The following is a 13,696-nucleotide window of genomic DNA, read 5'->3' as shown; positions in this document are numbered from 1 at the left end:
CACTCAAGATTTATTTAAAACGATTTCTAACCCAATTATGTTTCCCTGGATTTTGGCTATAGGGGAATATAGTAAATGCAGTTGGACAGGTTCGGATGGAATTTGGGCCAAGATAATACAAAAGGCAGATCATATTTGATTTTTGCCATACAGAGTTTTAACTATTCACATTAAAGAGAGTATTGAGTTTTGGGGGGTTCCTAAAGATCTGAGTAATCTGTGGGATGGATGTCCAGAGTGCCTGTGAAGGATACAGATGCAGCACAGCTGGTTCTGTAATGATAGCAAACAGCCAATTCTGGCCGTGGCAAACTCTGCCACCATGGAAACCACACATGGTGGTAAGGATCATGGGGAGTGTGAACTACCCACAAATTGCCCCCATCACCTCCACAGCTTGAGGTCAGTTCCTTTTGAGCTAATTGTGCTTATCTACCACTTCTCTCTCCATGAAAAAAAATTATCCCTTAGCCTGGGGATACTCACCCATGTCTTGCTCACAGACTGGGACCCATGTGCAGCAAGCAGAGATATTTGGGGTAGTTTAAGTAATAGGACTGAGGGCCCTGTTTCGGGCCACATAGGCTCTGTATAAATGCAATTTGGTAAATTTGTGGGCAGGGGTTATTCGTCTGAGCGAAATAGAGGCCAAGCTTAGGTAGGCTGGATTGTAGCCCAAGACACAGGAGAAATTCTTAGCAGCTGTGTTAAGAGGTTTACGACATGGTAAAAGTTTGGTAAAGACATCAGCCCCAGCAACCCAAAACTCTATTTTCACCCATTGGTTAAAATTTCACAGTGAAATATTCATGTGTTCATTCATCAAGGGATCTACCAGATTCCAGACCTGTGCCAGGTGCTAACATGGAGAACAAGACTTATCACTGTCCCTGCCCTCTTGGAGCTGACCTAGTGGGGGACACAGGAGAAAAATGGAAAGTACACACATGAGATTTTCAGAGAGCAATGTGATGTTGTCCATATGAAAATAAGGAGGGAGATATGGTGGGGCATGATGGGGGCAGTGAGGTTATGTGAGACAGGCTGGTCAAGAAGAGCCTCCTGGAAGAGGAAGCACTTAAGCTGAGGGATGATAAAGAGAAAGGCATGAGAGTGCCTGGGGGAAGGGCTTGTGCCTGACCAAGGAGCTTAACGCACATGGGGAAAGTCCTCTGAAGGAAAAGGATTTGGGTGTAAGAGGGGATCCCACAGGACAATGAAATGCAATGCATGACCCACAGTGGATCCTGGATTTAGAGGATATTATTTGGACCTTGGTGAACTCTGACTATGGATAATAGTGTTAAATCACCTGAAAGTGATCATCGTATTCATCGTATTGGGCTTACGTGGGAGGACAGTCTTGTTTTTAGGAGATACTGCCGACGTCCTTGGAGGCAAAGTGCCTTGACGTCTGCAGCTGACACACAAATGGCTCATAAAATATTTAGACACACACACACACATACAAAGAGAAAGATAAAAGCAAATGTGACAAAAATGTTCATAGTCAGTGAATCTAAGTAATGTTATTCTTGCAACACTTCTGCAGGTTGAAAATTTTCAAAATAAGCAGTGGGGGGACAAAACAATGGACCATGGACTCTTAGAGTCCACATAGGGTCAGGTGAGACTACCCTCTAGAAATCCTGATTTAGCTGGGATCTGCAGAATGGGTAGAACTCACCAGGTTAAGTGCACAGGGAAGGACATTTGCAAGAGGCAGGTGGCTCTGGACAGTCTGGTTTGGGGCCTGCGGGACGAGGCTAGACCTCCTAGTACCTCCCAGGCCACTTGCCTCTCTCCCCTGCCTGGAGGTGGAGTCTCTCTCTCCACCTCCTTGCCTCTGGGGAGATCTATGATTGCTTTGACCAATAGAATACAATGAAAGCAATGCTGGGCCAGCTCTGGGAGCCAGGCAGGCGGCTTCTACTTCCTGCCTCTTGGACACCAGCCACCACATAAGAAGTGCAACCACCCTGAGATTACCAGGCTGTGGGAAGCCCAGGCCATGAGACCCTGGAGGACAAGATGCCACATGGAGAGAGGGAGAAAGAAAGAGACAGGCCAGGGAGCACTGAGATGGCAGACCCGTGAGTGAAGAAACCATCTTTGGAGCAGATCCTGGATTGCAAATGCCCCAGCTGAAGCCACGTGGAGCAGACGAATAGCCAAACTGAGTCCTATCCAGATCTGGACCCACAAAACTGTGGCAAAATAAGTTATTTTGGGCTCCCCTGGTGGCACAGTGGTTGAGAGTCCGCCTGCCGATGCAGGGGACACGGGTTCGTGCCCCGGTCCGGGAAGATCCCACATGCCACAGAGTGGCTGGGCCCGTGAGCCATGGCCGCTGAGCCTGCGCGTCCGGAGCCTGTGCTCCGCAACGGGAGAGGCCACAACAGTGAGAGGCCCGCGTACCGCAAAAAAAAAAAAAAAAAAAAAAGTTATTTTAAGCCACTAAGTTTGGGGTTTGTTTATGAGGCAACAACAGCACCTGGGACACTGCTAGAGACTGTTGTCAATGTTGAGAAGTTTGGTCATCATCTTGGGAGTAACAGAGAGCCATTGAAGCCTTCAGGCCCGATGAATGACAGGACCAGAGTGGAGGCTGTGGTCACTCTGGCTGCCACATAGAAAATGGGCTGGGGGCTGGGGTGGGGGCGATGGGTAGGGGGGAACCAGGATGACAAATTACAAGTCCATCACAATGGTCAGGGTGACACGACAGCAGCTGGGACTGGGTTTGTGGAAGTGATGTCCAGAGGAAGGGGAACTGAAGAACAAATCCTTTCCAGGGAAACGTCAATGCACATACCAGCCCCAGACCCCAAGGTCCAGTTATTCTGTCCCGATGCCACTAAGGAAGCCAGAATAAATGTGCACACCCTTCTTCCTCCGGGAAAAAAATAACATGGCAGAAGGAAATGTAGAATGACCACAAATGGAATCACTGTAACGATTTCTCTGGGAATATCCGATTTGAAGAAAAAAAAAAAAGGAAATTTTATCTGATCAGACCAAACCAAATTGTTTTGGTTTATGATTGGGATTGTAATTGAATATAGAAATGTATAATATGCAGGTCAGTAGCCAAATGTTGAGGCTTTGGAATGTTTGCCGTTTACTGCCGGCCTTCAACATCGCAAATTTCATCCCTACAAGACCTGAACGAACAGTTTGGAAAATTGGCCACCAGGTGGCGGTAATGCCCCTTCTCCACCTTTCTGAAAATAAACCTGCTTTTTGTCATGTTTGGTGTTGAAACCAATCGATTGTCACAAAACTACCAAACAACATATTTGAAATATGGTGCCAGTGTAGCAAGACTCTGGCTAATATTTAGGTACAGCACAGTCCTTTCTTCCCAGACCTCCACATTGATTCTCAGTTGATTTTGAGTCTTGAGTCAAAATTTTTAACTGGAATTGCTTCTCTAAACTTAGAGTCAGAAGCTCTTCCTTGACTGTGTTCTCCGTTCCAGAGCTTCAGTTCCATTTAGAAACAAAAGCCCCTGCAGGTGGATTTTATCATCCTCACTTCATTTCATCAAATTGGAATTGATGTAGATTAGAGGCAGTTAGTTTAAGCTGAAAATCCAATGCAAGTCAAAAAAGACTCAGATCTCAGTGAGGCTCTGGAAGCAACTTACCCTTAGTTGTCTGTGATGAAAATGTAAAGCTTTTCTGAGGGACTGGATTGAAAGTGGCAAAATGTATAGCATAAAAACGACTCACATTACCGCCCCATCTCCGCTCCTCCCCTCTCCCCATGACAAGTCAAAACAGGACAAAGCTTTCCAGAACTCTGCAGCAGCATGCGGACATAGATTAAGAGAGAGCCTGGGACTTCCCTGGTGGCACAGTGGTTAAGAATCCACCTGCCAATGCAGGGGACGTGGGTTCGAGCCCTGGTCCGGGAAGCTCCCACATGCCGCGGAGCAACTAAGCCCGTGCGCCACAACTACTGAGCCTGCGCTCTAGAGCCCGCAAGCCACAACTACTGAGCCCACGTGCCACAACTACTGAAGCCCGCGCGCCTAGAGCCTGTGCTCCGCAACAAGAGAAACCACCGCAGTGAGAAGCCTGCGCACCACAACGAGGAGTAGCCCCCGCTCACTGCAACTAGAGAAAGCCCGTTCACAGCAATGAAGACTCAATGCAGCCAAAAATAATTTAAAAAGAAAAGAAGGCAAAACATTAGCATCTGTTTAAAAAAAGAGAGAGAGAGAGAGAGAGAACCTTAGTTCCCAGAGTTGTCTAGCGGACCAGAATTTCAGCAGCAGAGGGGTTTATGGGAGGGGCCTGGGGTAGCCCACAGAATTGTGCTGTAGGCTAGAGAAGGCCCAGAAAGGAGCACAGAGAATAATAGAAGGAACAGGAGCTAATGGAGAGAATAAGATGCAGCTGTTTGAGGGCTGGGTTTTCCACCCTCACAAGCCTAGGAGAGAAATGTTGATTGACTTGGCTTGGGTCACCTGCCACCAGACACCCTGATGGATCGACCTGCCCACCCACTGGGAGGGAGAGATGATTCCAAAAGGAATTTGGGGTGTTGCTACCAAAGCAAGGGGAACTGCATATTAGGTGACCAGAAAGAAAGCAATCCGTGTCAACGTGATTCACAGGTATTTTGAAAACCTGCAGACCATGAAGTGAGATTTCCTTTCTTTTTAAAATTTATCATTTTTGATTGGACTGCAGGTCACTGCATTTCCAAACCACCTCTGAGGTCTGTTTATCCTGCTCAGTGAGACAAAGGAGAGAACCAGCAGAGAAGAAAGGAAGTTCAGGTTGGATGGGCCACGACCACCTCTTAATTTGGGCTGTCTGGCCTGGTTTTCAGTGTTAAGCATCCCATGAAATACTCCCAGCTGTGATCCACCAACATCGTTTGGTCCACATACCTGGAGAGCTCGGTAAGATGGCCGATTCCAGGGTCCCACCCCTTGAGGGTCCCACTCCACAAGTCTGGGGTGTGACCCAGGAATCTGTATTCTCAACATGCTCCCCAGGGAGTTCCAAGGCAGCAAGTCCTTGGACTAGACTTTAAGAATCAGCCCCCTACCCCACCCCTTCCCCACCAGCAAATTATAAAGACTTTTTCACGTACAAGGAGACAGAAATTTAGGCTGAATTTGCAATCAGTTGAGCTGCTGGCAAAATCTGGCAAATCACACGTTTTGCTCGCTGGCTCTCTGCCTCCTTTGCCAGAAAACAAGCCAAGCAAGACGGAGGCTGGAACTGGAGGCTGAGTCATCCATCCTTTAAATAAGCACGCTGGTTACTGCGTCAACTCAGCCAGGGGCAGGGAGGCTGCAGGCCACACCTTGCTAACAAGCGGAGGCAATTCTCCGAGGCTGGCTGTCTGCAGTTCACACTGAAGGCTCCAGATCCCGGCTTGGATCTCCTAGCAGCCCTTCTCTCCCATTAATCCCTTGGGAAACGCTTCCACGCCAGCAGCTGCCCCACATGTTGGGTCCACATTTTCCGCCTCTTCCTGGAAGAGCCTGGAGGCTCCTCATCCAGGAAGCCCTTCTGATTCAGTCCCCCTGTTTTCAACCTCTGCCCACCCTGGAGTCTTCAGCACTTCCCTGAACCACCCGTTTGAGCCTTTTTTTTTAAGTTGTGGTAAAAAAAATTTAATTTTTTCATAACATAGCATGAGATTACCCTCTTAACAAAGTTTAAGTGTATGGAACTATACCGTTACTTATAAGGACTATGTTGCACAGCCTCTCTAGAACTTTCCCTCTTGCAGGACTGAAACGCTGTACCCATTGAACAGCAACTCCCCATCCCCCCTCCCCAAGCCCCTGGCAACCATCCTTCTACTTTCTGTTCCTATGAATTTGACCACTTTGAATACCTCATGTAAGCAGTATCAGCTGATGTGGAGAAAGAAATGACAGATGAGTAGAGAAAGAAAATGTGGTATGTACATAGGATGGGATATTATTCAGGCACGAAGAAGAAGGAAATCCTGTCACACGCTACAACGCGGATGAACCTGGAGGACATTATGCTCAGTGAGATAAGCCAGCCCTGGGAGGTCAGATTCTGCCTGAGCCTGAGTGTCGTTCACCTGAGTTATAAGGCGGCACATTAGAATCACCTGGAGACCCTCAACACTCTCCACACCTGGCTGCTCCCCAGACCAAGGAGATGGCAGCCTCTGCAGGATCCAGCCTTCAGAAGCCTCCCAAGTGATTCCAGCATGTGGCAAGGTTGAGAACCCAAGATTTGGAGTCAGAAAATCTAATTTTAATCCTCAAGTCTGCCGCTTACTTGGTAGGTGGGCTTGGCCCAGTGACTTGATGATAATAAAAGACAATAAAAGCCCCCACTGAGCACTGGGTGTAGGTCCCCTGCTGTTGCTGTCACAGCTGTTCCCATTTTACAGGCAGCAGAGGCACAGAGAAATCAAGCAGCTTGCCTGAGGTCATACAGCAGGAAAATGCTGAGACCTGGTTTGAAGGCAGGCAGCCAGCTCACCGGGTAGAGTTAGCCCTGGCGTGCTGGTCTCATTGGTCCTAGTGAGATATTTCCAGACATCACACCTTATTCTGAGAACGTCTGGGGACCTTTCAGGGTCCTTTTTCTCAGGACAAAAGACCATCCACCCCAGGAGACAGAGGGTGACAAAGAGAGAAAGCGGGCTTCAGGAAAATGCAAAGCTAAGCACAACTAAGAGGACAGAGGCATGGCGACCACCTTGTTACACCCCGTTCCCCATCACCAGCTCAGCGTCAGACTAGGGATGCGGATGCTTTCCTGGCCAGGCTCTCCTCTCCAGCAGCGTTCATCTCTGGACGAGGCAGCAGCACATCATGGCAATTTAACTTCCCCCAATGGCAAAAAAGAAAAAAAAAAAAAAGATAGCTGTTATTTAAGGGAACCCTGTGCCAAGGTTAAGTCATACCTCTCTTTCCTCACATGTGTCCAAGTCCCCCGTGAAATTACACTGTTGTCCTTCTACAAACACAGAGAGGCAAGTCTTTCCTGGTTCCTCCGGTCTCTGTTTGTTCTAGTTGATGACAAATATTGAGCTAATATGCCATTTAAGCTTTGGGACCAGGAACATCCTGTGCTGTTCAGAGACAGGCCAGGGGCCACGGTGGGGTGGGCTGTCACTGGCTTCTCCCTGTTTCCTCTCCCAGTGGCATGACCTGCTGTGGACCCTGGTGGCCTCCTCATGGTTGCCAATCACTGTATTTCCTGGTATATAAAGCCCTACAAGTGGAGGTTCCCAGCTGGGGGCAATTTTGCCTCCCCTCCCCAGGGGACATCTGGCAATGTCTGGAGACATTTTGGGTTGTCACACTCGAGGGGTGCAGTTGACATCTAGTGGGTGGAGGCCAGGATGCTGCTAAACATCCTACAGTGCACAGGACAGACCCCCACAGCTGAAAACTATCTGCCCCCCCAATGTCGATTGTGGCAGCGTCGAGAAACCCTGACAGATAATATGAAGCTCTTTCAAGGAAAAATTTTGAGAAAAAACGTTCACAAGTACTTTTCATAATACAATTATTCAAAATGGCTTCAAAGTGGTTTTGCACTTAAAATATATTCTTCTTCTCATGCAAGAATAGTAAATTCTACACTGACATCCAGCTGCAAACTGTAAATCCCTCTCAATGTAATAGTCTACTAGCTGAAAACAAGAGTACAAATTTTAAAACTGAGCTGAAAATTAATAAATTGAGCTCAACGAAAATAGCTACATAGCCATGTCTGGTAGTAATAGATTAAACTGTAAAGCAGTGAGGAATAACTCAAATTAGCTCTTATCAGCTGTCTTGTATTTGGCTGAATTGTATGTGAAAGAAAAAAATCTTTGCTCCGGTGCTTTATTGCTCTGTTGTGTTGCCACACACCACCACTAGGAGGCGGTAGTATTACCTTCTATTTCACTCCCTGGGCACTTGGCCTTTCAATGCCCGTAAAGCAAATGCATTGGAAGCAGGATAATTTTTGGACACATATGTTTTGGAGGGAGGAGTAGAGATTCATATTCATGTCCATACATAATATACTTCTTGTTCCAGTGTTTACCTCCAAATGTAAAATGAAAACCCATCTGTACATAGGTCTGATCCCTTAAAATGATGGTTTGCAAACTTTTGTGATCATCAGAATAAACTGAAAGGCTTATAAAATTCAGATTCTGGGTCATGCCCTTAGAGATTTAACAGGTTTAAAATCTGCACTTTCACAAGTATTCCATCTGTGCCCTAAATGGTTCAACTGTTTCACACACACATGTACACACACACTATTCTCTATTGCATGGCCCTAATTGGAAGCCTGCAGTAATAGATTACATTAATGGCCCTAATCTGCTCCCACCCTCACCTCCCCATCCCCTTCCTTGTGTTCCTCTCACTGAAGGAGGGAGTTGATTTCCCCTCCTGTGAACCTGGGTAAGATTTGTAAACTGCTTGGCCAGTAGAAGGCAGAGAAGTAATGGTATCTTAATTGCAAGCCTAGCCCTTAAGAGACCTTATGTTTCCACTTGCTCTCCTGCGTCTCTGCCATCACATGAGACTATACCCGAGTCAGTCTGATACAGGACAGGAGACATATGAACAAGGTTGAGTTGCTTCAGCCAAGGGCATTATCAGCCAACACCCAGACCTGTGAGCACATCCAGCAAGGTCAGCAGGGCTGCCCATCCAGACTCCAGCTGATCCCAAACATGTGAACAACGAACACTGACTGTTGTATGCCGCCATGCATTGTGGCTATTTGTTACCCAGCAGTAGCTAACTCACCAGCTGCTGTCTTGCAAGCATCCACTGTCGATCAAAGGAGGTGACTTTTGGGGATCCGAGAGACCAAAGGGAAAGGCTTTGCCTCCCTGCTCTACTTAACTGTTCTTCCCATCGCTTTCCCATCAATAAACTGGGCACACCAGTGTCTGCCCTATTTGGTGAGTGGTCATGAGAATCAAATTAAATGATACAATTCACATGAAGGTGCTTTGTAAACTGAAGTTCTGGGTATCTCTGGAAGCACAATGTTCCCTACATGGTGCCAGGTCCTGTGTATGCATTACCTTATTTAATCCTTACAGCCATGTATCCTAACTGGCCCTGCTGCCCAGTCCTTCCTGCTCTCAGCCGTCCTGATACAGGTCTTAGCTTAAATGTCGTTTCATCAATGAGTCCGTCCCACATGGCCTATGTTGCTCTCTTTACATGACAGTATTTCCTTCACAGATGATATCCCAACTTGTAATTTTATTTATCTTTTTTCTTGCCTATTGTCTGCTCCTCTCCCCCACTATAATGTAAGCTCCGTGAGCGCATGGGACTCTTCTGTCTGGTACATCTTTGTGTCTCTGGTGCCTAGCCCAATGTGTGGCACATAGTAGGTGCTCAACAAACATTGGGTGAAGGGGAGACCAATGGAGTAAGCATTACCCTGGTTTTGCAGACTAGAACACGAGGTTTAAAGAGTCTAAGTAGCTTACTCAAGCCTCTTGGCTCCTAATTGCAGAGTTGGATTGGAACTGTGGTTTACGCTGCCTCCCAGGGAGGGTTTGGTCGGTCGCAGAAGTCCTGGGTCACGGCCTTGGGTAGGGGCAAGAAAAGCAGCGATCAGAACAGAAAAAGGCAAATGAAAGCTCCTGCCCCCTGGGCAATGAGTCAGAAACCTCAGCTGCTTCTTTTTTTTTTTTTTTTTTTTTTTTTCGGTACGCGGGCCTCTCACTGTTGTGGCCTCTCCCGGACGCGCAGGCTCAGCGGCCATGGCTCACGGGCCCAGCTGCTCCGCGGCATGTGGGATCTTCCCGGACTGGGGCACAAACCCGTGTCCCCTGCATCGGCAGGCGGACTCTCAACCACGGCGCCACCACGGAAGCCCAATCATATCTCATTTTTAAACTGGGTCACTAATGACAACGGATGCTAATCTCCAACTTACTCCAGAAATCTGAAATTTCAAAAAATCATAAATTTAGTTTTTCTTCTGAATAAATGTATTTATATAAAAAGAGTTGATTTAAGGAAAAATGTTCAGTGAATAATAGTGTAGTATGTACGTACATATGAGCAAAGAGCATGTGGATGGGCCATGGATCAATAAAGTTTGGGAAGCACTAGCCTGGCTGTGGGTCAGTAGGGAACTGGGCTTCTGATGGGATTCAGCAAGCATTGGCCTTTCTGTTTGCCCAGTATCTGAGTGTCCTTCCTTCGTTTGGGGCATTCCCTTCCTTCTGAGTCTCCGTGGGCTGCAGAACTTACCTCCCACTGTAGAAACTGAAGATGCTTGCTAATCATTTCCCAGCCTCCTTTGCAGTAAAGCCATGGTCACGTGACCCAGCCTTCACCAATCAGATGCACCATGCCCGGCTCCGAATCTAAAGAAGTAGGGGTAGCACAGATGCTTTCCATAAGATCAAGTTCTTGGTGCAAGAACTTGGTGTCCTGTTGTGGTGACAGCAGTGGTTTCCTCAGCAAACTGTGCTCTGTGGGGGAGAAGGCTACCTGATTTCCTTTTAATGAATTCCTTTTCTATTTAAATCGACCAGTCGCTGTTGCTTTCAACTAAGAACCCTGATTTATACAGAATGTGGGCGCTACAAGCAACAGACAGGTGGCAGAGCAGAGGGCAGCTGTGACCCGCTTCCCATGCTGGGAAGCAGTGGCCCTGACATTGCTATTGCAAAACATTTGGTTTACACCAAGGTTTGGCAAACTTTCTGTAAAGGGCCAGCTAGTAAATGTTTCATGCTTAGGTCATGTGGTCTCTTCTGCCGCTACTCAGCTCTGCCTTTGAAAGCAGCCTTGAACAATATGTAAATCAGTGGTTGTGGCTGTGTGCCAATAAAACTTTGTTTACAAAATCAGGTGGTGGGCTGGATTTGGCCCTTGGTCCATGGTTTAACCCTGGTTTAAACTGTCACCTGCCAACCATGTACCCATGGATGTTGTAAGCATCAGAAAAACTTGTAGAAACACATCAGGATGTTGCCATGTTCAGCTTCTTAGAGACTTGAGTAAGTTCCTACAAGAAAAAGTCAATCTTGGGTCAAAGATGGTCCATTTAACAACAAAAATGGAAGAAAACATGGCTTTATTGAGACTCTTTCTGCCTGAAGCCTGCAATCTAAATTGGTGGAGAATCCAATGATTTGGAGATTTGCCGGGATAAGCAAGTCAAATTCTGAAGCAGGGGCTGGTAAACTTTATTTGTAAAGGGCCAGTATTTTAACTGTTACAGGCCACATAAGGTCTTTGTTGCATATTCTTCTTTGCATTTTTAAAAATAACTCTTAAAGAATGAAAAAGCATTCTTGGCTTGAGGGCCATAAAAAAGGCAGGGCTTTGGCTAACAAGCCAGGAGTTTGCTAAGCCCTGCTCTAGACTAAGGATCCATGGTGTGGAGGCAAAAAGCTTAGCAAAGACATATGGGATGACAGGAAAAGATATACCAAATCCTCAAGCATTCTTCACCAGACAAAGGACCAGCCTGGGGACATAGCTTGGCTCGAGGGCTTGAAGAGACAGAGTCATAAGAGAGAACAGACTTGTGGTTACCAAGGGAGAGGGGTGGGTGGGGGAGGGGTGGACTGGGAGTTTGGGATTAGCAGATGCAAATAGTATACGTAGGATGGATAAACAACAAGGTGCTACCATGTAGCACATGGAACTATATGCAATACTCCGTGATAAATCATAATGGAAAAGAATATGAAAAGGAATGTATATATATGTATAACTAAATCATTTGCTGTATAGCAGGAATTAACACAACATTGTAAATCAACTATACTTCAATAAAATAAATTAAAAACAAAAAAAGACTGGGAGGCAGGAATTCTCAGGCTCAAAGATGAGGTCCACCTCTTTCATATAAGACTGTAAAGCAAAACCACCCTAATACACTGCTACTGGATTCCTGACTGTCAAAATTCGTGTGATAATAAATGTTTGTTGTTTTAACCAAAAAAAAGTCCAGATAAGAGCTCTGGCTGGCTTGGCCTTCCATGGCTAAAGGAACCGAGAACCTCCTGTGACTAGCCAACCCTGAGGTACTTCTGAGACCCTAGGCTTCATGACCACAGGAAGGAGGGAAGGGCCTCCTCCCCAGCGCCCATCTTAGATACAACCCTGGAGGACTGCGGACTAGAGAGATCGTCCCTCTGAGTGGAACCAAGGGCCCTGCATTGACCAACCCCTGATCTTACTCCCGACCAGGGAAGGGAGTTCTTGGTGTTGGTACCCAGCACAAAATGTGGGCCACTGGGCACTGATGCTCATTCTGCTTATCCGTTTTCCGAAGGGGAACATTTATGGTAGGAATCCTGTTCCTTTTCCTCCATTCTATACTGGGTGCCTTTGGGAGTATATAACAACTTTTACTCATAGGTTGCTGGGCCATGAGGAGACACACTGGGCCTGATGAGAGGATATTAACACATCACCAAGGGACCCTGGCGTGGTTGTGACTTCAGGGTGTGTACCTCCCAAGAAGGGGTTGGTTCATTTCATGAATGTATAAGAATTTTTAAACTTCTTATAAAGTTGTGCATGGATCTAGACAGCAAAGGGATGGACTTGAGCAGATAATTTGGTTGCCCAGCTCACAGTCAATCCCCTCTTTTCTTTCCTAATAGTGTGGTTCATAAGTCTATCCCTCACTGAAGGAATTTGACCCCCAGCTTGGAGGTCAATGCTAAGCATGGTAATTTAATTACCTCTGCCAGTGATTGGGTTAAGCTTGAAAACTGGAATCCTCAAGCCAATGACACCAGGGAGAGTTTGCTAAAGGGCTTCTGGGAAATCTCTTCTTGTTCCTAAAAAAACAACTAGAAAAAAGACAGTTCCTTCTTACCTGATTAAACCAGGGGATGGATGGCAACATTTTCTCCTAGCCAGAGAGTACTGAAGGCTTTGCAGACCATGTGAATTGGGTGGTAACTCTGCCACTATAGCGTGAAGGCATCCATACACAGTATCTAAACAAACAGGCGTGCCTGTGTTCCAACAAAACCTTCTTTATGGACACTGACATTTCAATTGCATATAATTTTCATGTGTCACCAACTACTATTTTTCTTGTCACTTTTTTTGGGGGGAAATTGGGACTCAAATAGGCTAGATCAGAGCAGGGACTAAGTTTATCACGATGTACCTGACACCTAGCCCAGTGGTTATGCCATAATTTGTACACAAATATTTGGTGAATATTTACAAAATCCTGGTGATGAATTGACCCCTTTATCATTATAAATATTTATGTACCCAACATCAGAGCACCTGTATAAAGCCAATATTAATAGATGTGAAGGGAGAAATTAGACAGCAATACAGTAATACTAGGGGACTTCCATACCCCACTTTCAACAATGGATAGATCATCTAGACAGAAAATCAATATGGAAACATTGCATTTGAGCTACACTTTAGAGCAAATGGACCTGATAGAACATTCCATCCCACAGCAGCAGAATACACTTTCTTCTCGAGTGTACATGGAACATTCTCCTGGATAAACCATATGTTACGCCACAAACATTTGGTGAATGAACGATAGGTTAATTTCCTGACTGGAAGAAATATAAAATTGAGTGCTCTGGGGTGATCACTATCCAATTGCCACATGGAAAAAAAAAACAAAAAATCTAGAAACACGAAGAATATGGACAGCAACCCCTGTGTGGAGACAAGGAAATGTGTGAGTTCCCGAGA

The sequence above is a fragment of the Pseudorca crassidens genome, chromosome 15 (genome assembly GCF_039906515.1).
Source record: "Pseudorca crassidens isolate mPseCra1 chromosome 15, mPseCra1.hap1, whole genome shotgun sequence".
NCBI lineage: Eukaryota > Metazoa > Chordata > Mammalia > Artiodactyla > Delphinidae > Pseudorca > Pseudorca crassidens.
This window is presented reverse-complemented; position numbering follows the sequence as displayed.